The sequence below is a fragment of the Schistocerca nitens genome, chromosome 1 (assembly GCF_023898315.1).
Source record: "Schistocerca nitens isolate TAMUIC-IGC-003100 chromosome 1, iqSchNite1.1, whole genome shotgun sequence".
Classification (NCBI taxonomy): domain Eukaryota; kingdom Metazoa; phylum Arthropoda; class Insecta; order Orthoptera; family Acrididae; genus Schistocerca; species Schistocerca nitens.
Genome location: NC_064614.1, coordinates 254,431,683 through 254,445,363, shown reverse-complemented (window position 1 = coordinate 254,445,363; position 13,681 = coordinate 254,431,683).

The following is a 13,681-nucleotide window of genomic DNA, read 5'->3' as shown; positions in this document are numbered from 1 at the left end:
GAACACATATACACTGACAAATATGCCGGAGATCAATGACGGAGAAGAATACAGGAAAAGATTAGAATGTCACCAGTGGAGCCGCCAGGAGAAACGGAAACTGAAGTTCTTGGAAGAAGAGCGGGAGAGAAGAACAGAAAGAATGAAGAGGTTCTGGGAGAAGAAGAGGAAAATGCAGTCCACGAAGGGGCTACCCGTGGTCGTACAGAGGCCGTAACGCAAGAAGAAGAAGAAGGCGTGAGACAGGGATGTAGTCCTTCGCCGCTACTGTTCAGTCTATACATCGAAGAAGTAAAGATGGAAATAAAACAGGGTTCAAGAGTGGATTTAAAATTCAAAGTGAAAGCATATCAAAGATAAGATCTGCTGGTGACATTTTCTATCCCCAGTGTAAGCGAAGAGTGTTGTAGGATGTGGTGAATGGAATGAACAGCCTAATGAGTACGAAATACGGACTGAGAGTAAATCGAAAAAATCGAAAGTAATGAGAAGCAACAGAAATGAGAATAGCGAGAAACTTTACGTGATGATTGGAGATCGTCTAGTAGATGAATTCTGCTCCCTAGGCAGCAAAAGAACTCATGACGAGCGGAACAAGAAGGACATCACAAAAAGACTAGCAATGGCAAAAACGGCATTCCTGGCCAAGGTAAGAGTTCTAGCATTAAACATGGACTTTAATTTGAGGAAGAAGGTTATGAGAATGATCGTTTGCAGCACAGCATTGCAGCACAGCATTGCATGATACTGAAACGTGGATTATGGAGAAACCGGAAGAGAAGAGAATCGAAGCATATGAGATGTTGTGCTGCGGAAGAATGTTGAAAATAACGTGGACCAATAAGGTATGTAATGAGGAGACTCTCCGCGAAGTCGGCGAGAAAAGTAATAAATGGAAAACGCTACCAAGAAGAAGGGACACGGTGGCAGGGCATCTGTTGAGATAACACGGAATAACTTCCAGGGTAGTAGAGGGTACAAACTGTAGAGGAAGACAGGAATCAAAATACATCCAACAAATATTTGACTACTCTGTTGTTAGCACAGTAGAGTAACTCGAGGCGGATTGCATCAAAAAAGGGTGGACTTCATGTCAATACGAGGGAAGTTCAGTAAGTAATGCTACACAATTTTGCTCCCGGCGAGTTTCAGTTGAAAAAGTGTGGAATTGGTTGTGGGACATCGTGAACTATTCCCGCTTCAGCTGTCATTTTCAGAGGCCATCTTATGAGGGTTGGAACCGAATTGTTCAATGATCAAAAGATCCGGGCGGCATTTTTGCTGTTTAGTTAATTATTATTATTATTCTGGATTTACAATGTGAGTACATTTTTCCAGCACCTATTCTAGATTACAGTAAGTCACTAATTATTGTTCTCCACTCTTCTCTATTTGTCCATAAATCTTCCTCATTGCTGACTGAACTCCCTGTATCCATGTATCAGGTGGTCGTCCCCTTTTTCTTCTTCCAGTTGGTACCCAGTCGATTATGCATTTTGGTAGCCTTTCCTGTTCCATTCGTCTGATGTGTCCATACCATTTAAGCTGTTTGTGCTCGATGAAATCAATAATTGAATTTTTACATTTCATCTTGTCTCTGATTACTTCATTTCTTATTCTTTCTCGTCTTGATATTCTTGTTGAACGTCTCCAGAAATCCATTTCTGTGGCTAATAATTTTGATTTCAGTTGCCATTTTGTTGTCCACACTTCTGAACCATATGTAATAATGCTCCTAACTATTGTTTTAAAAATCCTTATTTTGTTATCAGTTGTTATGTGTTTGTCCCAGAGAATTCCATTCAATAAAGAGATTGTCGTCTTTCCAGAATTTATTCTTGATCTAATTTCTTTGTCCTGTTTCCCATCATTTGTAATTTTCACACCTAAATATTTATATTCCTCAGTAGCTGTTATTGTTCCCATCCCTTCTTCTAATATTAAGTCTCCATTCACTCCACCAATTACCATGTTCTTTGTTTTATTCATGTTTACATTTAGACCTGATTTTTTATATTCTTGAATCAATTTTCTGGTCATATACTCTATGTCCTCATAGTCTTGGGCTATAATCAGTTGGTCATCTGCAAATTGTAACGAGTATATTGTTCTATCATTTATTGGTATTCCCATAGTGTGACACTTTTTCTTCCAATTCTGTAAAGTTACTTCTGTATATATTTTATACAATGTAGGTGAGATGCTACATCCTTGACGTAATCCTTTTGTGACTTGGAATCCATGTGATAGATATTTACCAATTTTTATTTTTGAAATAGAATTTTTATATAAATTTTGAATTGCTTTAATTATTCTTGGATTTATTCCTATTGATATTAAAGCTTTCCATAAACTGGATAAAGGCACACTATCATAGGCTTTTTCTGTATCTATGAATACTAAATGTATAGGTTGTGCCCGAACCATTTTTTTTTTCAATAATTTGTTGTAGGAAAAAGATATGATCAATTGTTGATCTTCCAGCTCTAAAACCTGCTTGTTCTTCAGCCTCCTTTTCTTTGTATTGTTGTTCTAACAAATATTTAATAATTCTTCCATATAATCTACTGAAGGTACTGGTCACTGTTATTCCCCTATAATTTTTACACTCATCTTTCGCTCCTTTTTTATGTATCACTGAAATATATCCTACTTTCAAATCATTTGGGACATCTTCCCCATTTAAACATCTTTCGAAAAGGTTTCTTAACAATTCCATTAATTTCTTTGTTCCTAATTTTAATAATTCTGCAGGAATACCTCCAATGCCTGTAGCCCTTCCATTCTTTAAAGATTTTATTGCAGTTTTTACTGTCTCTATTTCCAAACGGATGTAATTCTCTGCTTGTAGATCTATCATTTCATTATATTCAGGGTTTCCCAAGTATTCTTCCCTGTTTTCTGTTAATAAACTTTTAAAATATTTTTCCCAAGAGTCATGAGTAATATATTGAATATGTGTTGTTTCTTTGGAATTCCTTCTCAAATTTTTTTAGTTAATCATTCTGTTAATAAAAAAAGAAGTCATCTTCAGTATTGGAATCCGATTACATTGTTTTTTACAATTTTTTAGTGTAAGACTTCCATTAAACCTTCACGATTGAGAGTATCTGAACAATGACAGTGGCAACCAAACGAATTGACCTGAAACATTAAATTTTTATGGTATTGGGAATAATTATTACCTTTTTATGTTTTTGGATCATTGAAGATTTCTTACAAAAGGCATTTGTGCTTTATCTAAGCAAAAAATATAATCACTTCGCTCTTGGACTATGCTTGCTTGACGCTGCAATATGTGAACGCGAAACTTTTAAATCATTCGCATTTTTCAATGTCGCTTAGCTGGAGGATGTTTCCTCTGAGAAGTTTCTCTATCAAAAAAGCGCATTTCAATTTCTTACTCTCTGTTCCGAGTGAAATTAATTGTAGGAACACCAAACACGACTTTGTGGAAATTTCTCTTTCAAATTAGACCAACTTCTTCTTTAATACACTTGTTGCTGTTGTTGTGTTCGTCAGTCCGAAGACTGCATTGATGCAGCTCTCCGTTGTCGTCTATCTTGTTCAAGTCCCTTCTACTCGGCTCAGTTGCTACAGTCTACACGCTTTTTAACCTGCTTACTGCGCTCAACTTTTGTTCTGCCTCTACGATTTTTACTCCGACATTTCCCTCCATGGGCAGGTTGACGATTCCGTGAAGCCTCGGAGTGAGTCCCGTCAACGTATCCACATTCTTTAGTCGAAATATCCATAAGTTTCTTGTCTCTCCATTTCGATTGAGTACCTTCACATAATGTGTCCAAAGTGCCAATATAATTTTCGGAACTCTTCTGTAGCACCACATTTCGAAAGCTCCTATCCCAATCCTGGCAGAACTGTTCATTGTCCACGTTTCACTTCCATACAGCGCTAAGCTCCAGATTCATATCTCCAGAAAAGGCTTCCTAACACGAAAATTTGTATTCTGTGTCAATTTACCTCTCTTTTGCTTTTTTTGCTGTTGCAAATACTCATTTTAAACATTGTCTGCTTCAGCCCTCTTCAGTAATTGGCCACCTAAATAACACGACTCGTCCGTTACTTTCGGTATCTTATTTCCTAAACCAATCGCCTGATGTAATTTCACAACATTCAGTTATTCTTTCTTTTGACTTGTGTTCTTTACTGACGAAACTATACATTCCGTTGAACAGATATTCCATATCTTTTACAGTCTCCCAATATTACAATGTCCGTGGCAAATTCTGAAGTTTTTAATTCTTATCCTTGAACTTCAATTTCCTTTCCAGATTCCTCCTTGGATTCCTTCACAGTCTGCGTGATGTAAAGATTGAATAAATAATACAAATGATTCAATTCTGTCCCACTTCCTTCTCCACTACTATATAATAACTACGTCCTTTTCATGTCCTTCAACTCTTATACCTGCAGACTGATTGTTATGCAAATTGTCGATAACCTTTCGCTCCCTGTACTTTATTCGTGATACTTCAGTACTTTAAAGTGTTCCATAATTCAGTTCTTCCGCAAATAATTTACATCAGTATTTTGCAACTATGACATATTAACTTATGTTTTGATTAACACTGTTTACAGCACCTGCCCTCTTGGGATTGAAATTATTACATTTTTCTTTAAGTGTGACGGTATTTCGCATATCTTATATAGCTTGCATATCAGGTGGTATAGTTGTGTTATGGTTGGCCATCCGAAGAACGTCAAGCTCAATTTACCTTTTATAGCTTTCTTACATACTCCTTCAAGCTTTTAGCCTTCCCTTCTTTGCATTGTACTTTAGTGCTTAGTACTTCCCATCTGATCTCTTAATATTCATACTTTCCTCTCCAAAGGTCTCCTTAAATTTCCGATGGGTTTCATCTGACTTTCCTTTCATGAAGGCTCCTAAGCCTTGCATTTCTCCTCTATCCATTCCCTCTCTTGCATTTAGCACTTTCTATCAATCTCATTCTTCATATACTTTTTTTCCATTTTACCTGCTTCACCTGGAACACATTCTTGCACTTACCCTTCATCAGTTAAATTCTAAGTCTGTTCTGTTTCCAAGGATTTTTACTGGGCCTTCTCGTATTGCTTATTTGATACTCCGCTTTTATTTCATTCCTATTTCATTCTATTTCTTTCCTTTGCAGTGATTCAGTTAATCATTGTCTTGATTTGATTCATAATGGATTCGAAGTCATTGTTGCTAGAATCAGTGTTAAAGGTGCATGTTAAAAGTGCTCAGTAGCAAATCAGTAAAACTGCTACGTTTCGAAGGAGCAAGCCTTCATCAGAATTATTCTGCAGGACTCCATAGCAGCAGAAGATGCTAAATTAAATACAAAAGGAAAGGGGCCAGTGGGGCATACTTTGGCTAAAGCCTGTGATATCCCTGAATCCAACAACTGCTCCACATATGGAACGACGAAACGTATATAAAAACTACCTTTGAAACGAATGAGTCTAGCTTCTTTACCGGGGGATCTTGTCTCCCTCACGCACTTTTTTCTTCTTCTGTCTTAGCCTCCGGCATAGATGAACGCTTTGAGAGGAGGTGCAGTATTTTCTCATGTTTGTACCTTGTTTTCTAACTCCGCCATAGCAGGTCCCAACGCTGATTGAAAAGGACGAGGGGAAGGAGTAACACCTCTATTGAAAAAACCTTTATTTACTTGGCCTAGGTGATAATACCTTGAGAGGGTCCCTAGTCATGTTTGCAGCGAAGACAGCAACGGTCGACTGGGTAACATAGGACCAGGCGCTCGTTACAATGCCTCTAAGGGCGGAAGCAGCTACCCTCTCGGCTGGGGTTTAATTAACAAAAGAAAAGCGAAAGTAGATGTCTTAAGCCCTCGTCGACATTTTAACTAAGACAGTGATTCCGAACCAGGGGATAATAGCCCATTGAGAGGTAACATGAAATTTTCTGAGGGGTAAACACCAAACGATTCGATTCTATTTCAGTCCCGAAACTAAATTATTTTCAAAATATCATTACTATTATCGTAATGTTGTAAGGTTCTTATAGTGATTATATAAGTTAGTAACAATTATTTTTTCTCAATTAGTAGCATTAATGTTGTGGAGGTCACAGGTTCCTCACAAAGTCCACCCACTACAGACATATGTTGTACTCTGTCCTGAACATCTCTGATAATAAAAGTGAGACATATAATTAACAAATGCTAAAAACCTCAAGAATGAATTAATTGGCAGCACGACATAGCAGTAACTATATAAGGACTACCATAGTGTTGTACACAGTTTTATTATTATGATAGTGGTTTGACACAAAGCATTAACAGCCTGAATTCGTCCAATTTCTGCCAGTTCAGAAGCAAGGAATGCAGCAATCAATGATTTACTAGCAACAAATATACTGCAGATATCTTAACCTGTTTGATTTTAAATCGGGTTGCAGTGTGCATGTGAATCAAGTGCTGCAGTGGAGAGGATTAAAGCAGGGCGAGTATGTTTCGTTCCAAGTGTTTACCCTCAGTGTTGACAGTTTTCATATCTGAGGAGGAGTTGTGGGTAGCACTTGCGATACACCACGAATTCCTTCTTTATTCATTCTAACACACACACACAAAGAGAGAGAGAGAAACTAAATATCATTCAAGTTGCATCATTTTAAAAATAAAAGCGTTCCATGAAAAGTCTTTCATTCTACATTTTAGGTAGGTGTCAAAGTTAGTGATAATGTGGGGGAGGGGGCCTAACAGATGGGGGAAAGGGGAAGGTTGGGGTATTAGTTAATGTCTCATTGGACTCAGGAGTAATGGTCCAAGTAAGGTTGAGAACCACTAATCTTGGTGAAGGTATTCTGATTGAAAACCTGATTCCCCAGCGTAGGGGTTGTGGGATGGCTGGTTACTCATCCATGTGAAAAACATAACTCCTAAGTTTCTAAGGAATAGGCTGGAGAGTTTTAATAGTTGATGGCAAGGCCATGATAAATGTATTAAATATATATTGTGTGTAGGAAACTGGACTTTAAGAGGAGGCTTTAAATCAGAGGAATTAGAGCTTACAGAAAATTTGAAGTACATAAGTATGAAAACTGCTGAAATGACAGAAACAAAGAAGAACCTGAGAGGAACAAAATATTTAAATAGTTACACATTAATTCACAGTGGAGTCGAACGAACAGAATAAGCAGTGAGTGGGGTAGGTATGCTTATGGATGAAAAATGGAAAAGAAAGCTAGACTCTTATGACTACATAAAGAAAATGAAAGTACTTGCTACGCTCAGAATTGGTAGAGGACATTTAAGTGTCATAGGAATATATGCACCTGAAGAAGGAAAACACGAACCTTCTGAAATATTTCCTGAAGAGCTGTAAAAACAAGTAAATAAATATAACAAGACTGATCATTTGCTAATATTAGGAGACTTAAATATAGGAGCTGGGAGAGTACCAATTGTAGATACAATAGACACATTTGGTGAAATAATTTTAAAAGAAAATGGCAGAACATTAAAGGATTTTGCTATGTTTAATCAGCTAAAAATTACAAATACCTTCTTCAGAAAGAAAGATATAAATAAATATCCCCGGAGCACAAGAAACTCATGCTCAGCCACTGACTATGCTAGCTAATAAAAATAAGCTCTCAAGTGCAAGATACTCATTTGTGTAGAGGTAATGATATAGGCTGTGATAACTTCTTAGTAACTTCGAAAATTGAAATATGGGCAAGATGTGGGGAAACAAATGTGAAGAAAACCCAAAGCCAAAACTTGAAATATAAATTTCATCCTCTACAGCAAGAAAGCATAAGGAACTTATACCAACATAGACTCACAAATGGTTGAAACTAAAGACAATATTGAAGAAGAATGGGACAGATTAAAAACAGAAATGTTGAAAATAGCTAATGAGATACTAAGGAAAAGCAAAGTATCAAACCAGAAAATAGATCTGAATATATGGAGCTTAGAAATAGCTAACAAAATTGTTTATAACAGCTATTTACAAGTATGAAAAAATGAAACCTGCGATACATATGAATGGATAAAAAATAAAACAAAAAATTTAACAAAAAGGTATCATAATGTATCCTTTGGAAGATTCGCTGCTTATGTTGAACATGACATTCATGGAAGACCGAATATAATGTTTAAAACCGGGAAGAGTGTGAATAAAATGGAGAAAGATATTAGAGAAGAGCAATGGATATACTACTACAGATATTCATGGTATGGTGAAGACAGTAAAGAAAGTTGTTCGATAAAAATAGGTAATAATTCCATAGATCAAACAGATATAAAAGAATTAAAAGCAGGCTCAAATGTAACAAAAAGTAGAAAAGCCACTGTCTTTGATGACATTGATGCTGAATTAATCAGTTATGGAGGAACCATTTTAGCATTTTACTTCCTCCATTTTTAAATATGTGTTGACAGAATTCTTCTGTTCCTGAAGAATGGAACACAACTGTAGTTTTTCCAATACTTAAAAAAGGCAACAGGAAAGACTCGGGAAATTAGAGAGGAATAAGTTTACTAAATGCAGGATATAGAGTTTATGGGAAAATTCTACATAAACGGCTACAAGCTAATGCTGATGCATTAATCTCAGAATAACAATCAGGCTTTGAAAAGGCTCATCTGTATAATGATAAGTATATTTATAATAAGACAAGTTATCGAAAAACCTCGGAAATTTGGCTTTGAATCACATTTAGCAATTATCGGTTTTGAGAAAGCTTTTGGACATAAACATCTATTAATACCACTAAGAGTCTATAAGCAAATACAAAAACCGGTTGTAAGTTCAGTTTCCAAAATGTCCGGCGAAATTTGAACAAACCAAAACATGCAACAATGGAGCTGTCCATCACCCACTTAATTTGTGTATTGACAACCTAGTTATGAAGTGGAAAGATGAAGATGCTTGGGAATAAAATAGGATCGAGCGTACCATTATATACTCTTGTATGCTCATGGACATATAATTATGCTTGAAAAGGAAGATGACTTACAAAAAGCAGTATGTAGATGGAGCCAAAACGCGATATATTATAGCTTAACTACATCTGCCAACAGGACGAAGACAGTAGCTTTGAAAGAAAAAAAATTCATTCATAACGAAAATTATAAATGAGAAAATTTTAGGACTAGTATCTACTTCCGTTATCTAGGATGTGATATTAATTTTAACTCCGACAAAGACACAGAGAAGAAGGGTAATAAATATCAAGCTATCTGCAGAACCATGGGAAGAACTTTGGAAAACAAAACAAAAAAAGAAACACGAACGAAATTCAATAACGTTATGGCTGTACCTATTCTTATATATTATTCTGTACCATGGACAGTAACAATAAAGGATACTCACATGTACAAGGAGGAGAAATGAAGTTCATGAGATATGTAACAGGCTGTAATAAAATGTATAAAAATAAGAAACGATACAATAAGTATAGATTTAAAAATCTTTTCAATTAATGGTAAGACAGAAGAGAACAGAATGAGATGGAAGAATCGTCTTAAGAGAAGGACAGAAAATAGATTGCAAAAACTAAGATAATGACTTATCGACCGACTGCAAAGGGAGAACTAGCTAGACCTCGTATGAAATAGATGGATGGATGATACAGACTGGAACAGGTGAATACAACACCTAATCCTTGGAAGGAAATGATGATGATTGTAACTTCTACGACAATATATACGTTAAAAATGGAAATGTTCTTATTTAGAAAAGATTACCATATCTACATTTCCCTAAACTGCACTTCCCTGTTTCAGAATTTGTCAGACAAAACAACATTGAAGTTTCGAAAAGGCGATGTTATTGATCGGCCGCTATTGTAGCAGCCTGTATGCCAATTTGTATGATCAATCATAGAACCAAACTTCATAATGTTTTCATGACTTATGAAGTCCCATTACAATTTGTTGCACACATATTTAAGCATGCCAACATTGGCGATGCAAATGCTTATTAACGATGCACAGTGTAGCCCTATTAATGACTGACCACGAAATCCAGCTACACCAATTACTCCATTTTCTCTGCCAGCATGTCTCGTATTCCATATATTAATAATATTATTTTTGCTTTCATTGATGTTATTGTGAAAAAGAAACAATGTCTTAGTATTATTATCGTTAGTTATTTCTATTAACGACACATGTAATACTAATAAAGTGATATTATTACGGCAAATGAATACTACACTCATAAAACAATATAACAGAATTGCTACGCAGACGAAAAATATACTGGTAAAGTTAAAAACGTTACTGAAAAGGACATCTTTATTATTGACAGTAGGGAAAAGGCTTGATGTTGCATCATGAATCTGATGGCTTCATGGCTTACGTTTCTATGTACAACACAAAAAGGGTGTCCCAATACACCTTTGTAAGAAATTACGAACATACATGAAAAACATTTAAGGTAGTTTTGTGTCTTTGGGAGTACATTTTCAAATAGTAATAATTCTGCATTGAATGAGAACAATGACAAGCCTACAACTGACCACATCCTGCCTTGTTTCACTGTACGTTGAAAATCTATATGTGAATACCTGCTGATGAGGCCATAGAGATGATACAGTCGACTTACTATTATATTTAATCAGTAAGAAAAATTATCTCAATAAGAAACTGTCAAATTTTGAGGAAAAGGCAGCAAATAAACATCTTTAGAATGTGTTTGACTAAAATACAACAAATAATTCAGGTTTATTTAAAAGGAGTTAATTGAAAGCAAAAAAAAAAAAAAAACTGAGCTGCCTGATACGAAACCACTACGCATCTGGCAATGAGGCCCTTAGGAATGGGCCCGATATTACTTAGGCAGGCCCGATACGCCACTCACTCCTCTTTTTCTAAGCAACCAGCGGGTACACGCCCCAAGGCACAAGTATACAATGACAGCCTATACTAAGTGAAATAATTAAAAACTTCAGTCATCAAATTACAAGCTGGCAGCGTAGACAAAAGAGTTATGATAAGCCGCAAAAAGATAATAAGGTAACTGGTCAAGGCAACCACTCCCCACTGATTGTAAAGAAGATGCAGCTTCAAATCACGCCATAAGGACTGGAAACGGTAAATATTTTACTGTCACCTATGGAGGAAAACATAGATGGAAGGAAAACCCAAACGGTTAGCTGATGATCCTCACCTACGTTAAACTTAAGCTTGGTTTGGGAGTAAACCACCAAAATAAATACATCCAACAAGATTTGCCCCCATAAGAAGCATAAGCTTCAGGGCTCCAAATAACTAAAGAAGGAAACTTGGCGATTTAGTGCACAACGCGCCAGGAAAAAAAGTCACGAATAATGACACAATGAACATAAAAAATTTACATTACCCCAAGTGTCCAAAACCACAGTGATTTAAAACACACAACCAAATCACAACTATATGAAAATTACCAAATTAAAGCTATTACGTTTTCATACGAGCGACACGCATCTCAAATCGCCTTGCCAGAAAAGGAACGGGGAACAACAACAACAACAACAGGAGGCTGAAGCGAGTCCGATACAGCCGCAGCAAGACACAAACACGCGCAAGAATCGAACCAGTCATAACTGTCACTCTCACAATGCATAGCAAGACCAGCCCTTACAAATGCCGCGTGGTCTCGACACCGAAGCAATAAGCTATAAGTAGATCACCGAGCATCCGAAGCCGCTGTGCAGTGACATACAGTGGAAAAGCTTGTTACTGCCAGGAGGTGCGTCGATGAGGACCCACCACCCACCTCCAGACCTGGTCGGCCAAAGGAATAATGTGTCTTCTCCCGTTTCTGGTTCACGTCCCTTGTCTGCAGCTCGAGGTCGTGCGGTAGAGTTCTCGCTTCCCGCGCCCGGGTTCCCGGGTTCGATTCCCGGCGGGGTCAGGGATTTTCTCTGCCTCGTGATGACTGAGTGTTGTGTGATGTCCTTAGGTTAGTTAGGTTTAAGTAGTTCTAAGTTCTAGGGGACTGATGACCATAGACGTTAAGTCCCATAGTGCTCAGAGCCATTTGAAGCATTTCTTTCACGTCCCTCGTGCCCGGAAGACAGCCAGACAAACGTGGAAGCCACACGGTGCTAAAATCTGTTCATTATAAGAATACATCTCATGTAAACATTAAACCACGTATTCTTCTGCGTTTGTTTGAACCTCATTTGATTTCGTTTTACGTGGAGCGGAAGCCAAGCTGTATCCAGTACAGTCAAGTACGATCTTAAGGATACCTTTTATGTTGTATTACACGACATAGACTGAGCGGTAATGCGGGACAGCATCTTTACCGGCGTATTTAACTTGGACAGTACTAGCCAGCGAGCTGGTCCAACTAACTTGCAATGATGTGAGCAGCTGCAGTTCATACGTAAAAAGAGGCGAGTGGGGAAAAAATATAGCATCGAATGTCATTTGATTTTTAAAGAGAATGAAACAATATTCAGCAGAACTCCAGCACTGTCGTACGCTTCTTATGTGACTAGACGAAGGTATAAAACAAACTCGTTCTCATCTAATATAGTATTCTAATTACAAACAAGAGTGATGAAAATTCCTAACTTCGTAACTTAAATACATGGTAATATTTCTCAGCGAGCTATGTGTGATGCAAAAGTTTACTACGAGAATTTGACAGTACTGTTGAATACAGAAGCCACTGAATGTATTAATTATAGTCAGTCGTCTGGTAATCTCTTGGCAGCTTCCTTTCCCGAATCCGAGAAATACATGTCAGTTCTGGAATTCATTTGTTACGTTGATAACGAGTCGATTAAAAAATAGAATCCACGAAGCCACCCAGGCGCCGCAATTTTTCTCCTTTTCTGACGTGCCGCTCTATATCCCGCCAGCGATGGGCAGTAACATGTGAAAAAGCGGCGTGCCTTAGTTCCAGTACGTCTGGCAGCTTAACAGTCTTGTTATTTCTCACGACAAATTAACTTGGCTCCAGATCAGTTCTATTGGGTTGGTATTGTAGTAGTACAATATCAAATGTAAAAATGCACCCTTATTATCGGGTGCTCGATGCTGTGAAAATCATTCTTTCTCATGTTTCAGCGACATTTATTACTCTGGTTCGCGTGAAACTACATCTGTGGTATAAAACAAGAGTATTTGGTTTTCCATGTTTGTCCTAAAAATTAAATTGCGATGTTTTCTTAATTTAAACAACCTTAATAAAAATATTTTATAATATATCGATAATTAAGAACTTATATTTGCAATGAAAACAGGAATTACGCGTGCAATATGTAATTAGAAACAAAAAGACGTGCATTATTCATAACAAATTACGATGAATTTTACGGTTATGAGATTTACATATTTCAAATTTTACGAAAAAAAGGATGAACAAGACGAGACTTGACCCAGCGAACCACAAACTGCACTACTTTATCAGTCCACTAAGCTACCGATCCCGCTACACATCCAATAAGTTTCCATATCTCAGCTGTATCAAATACACTCCCTCGGAAAACTTCAATGCCGATTTCTTTCTGTAAATTTATGAAAAACATTAAAACAACCTATTACCCGGCACTTTTTAATCGTGTTCCATACGTGTGATTCTCTACGGAGCAGGAAGCAGCCTCAGCCATTTTCATACTGCGTATTAAAAGAGCACCAGTGCACAACATTATAGAGACTGTGACTGCACACGATATTTTAAATATAAACTGCTTGATTAAGGAAAACGT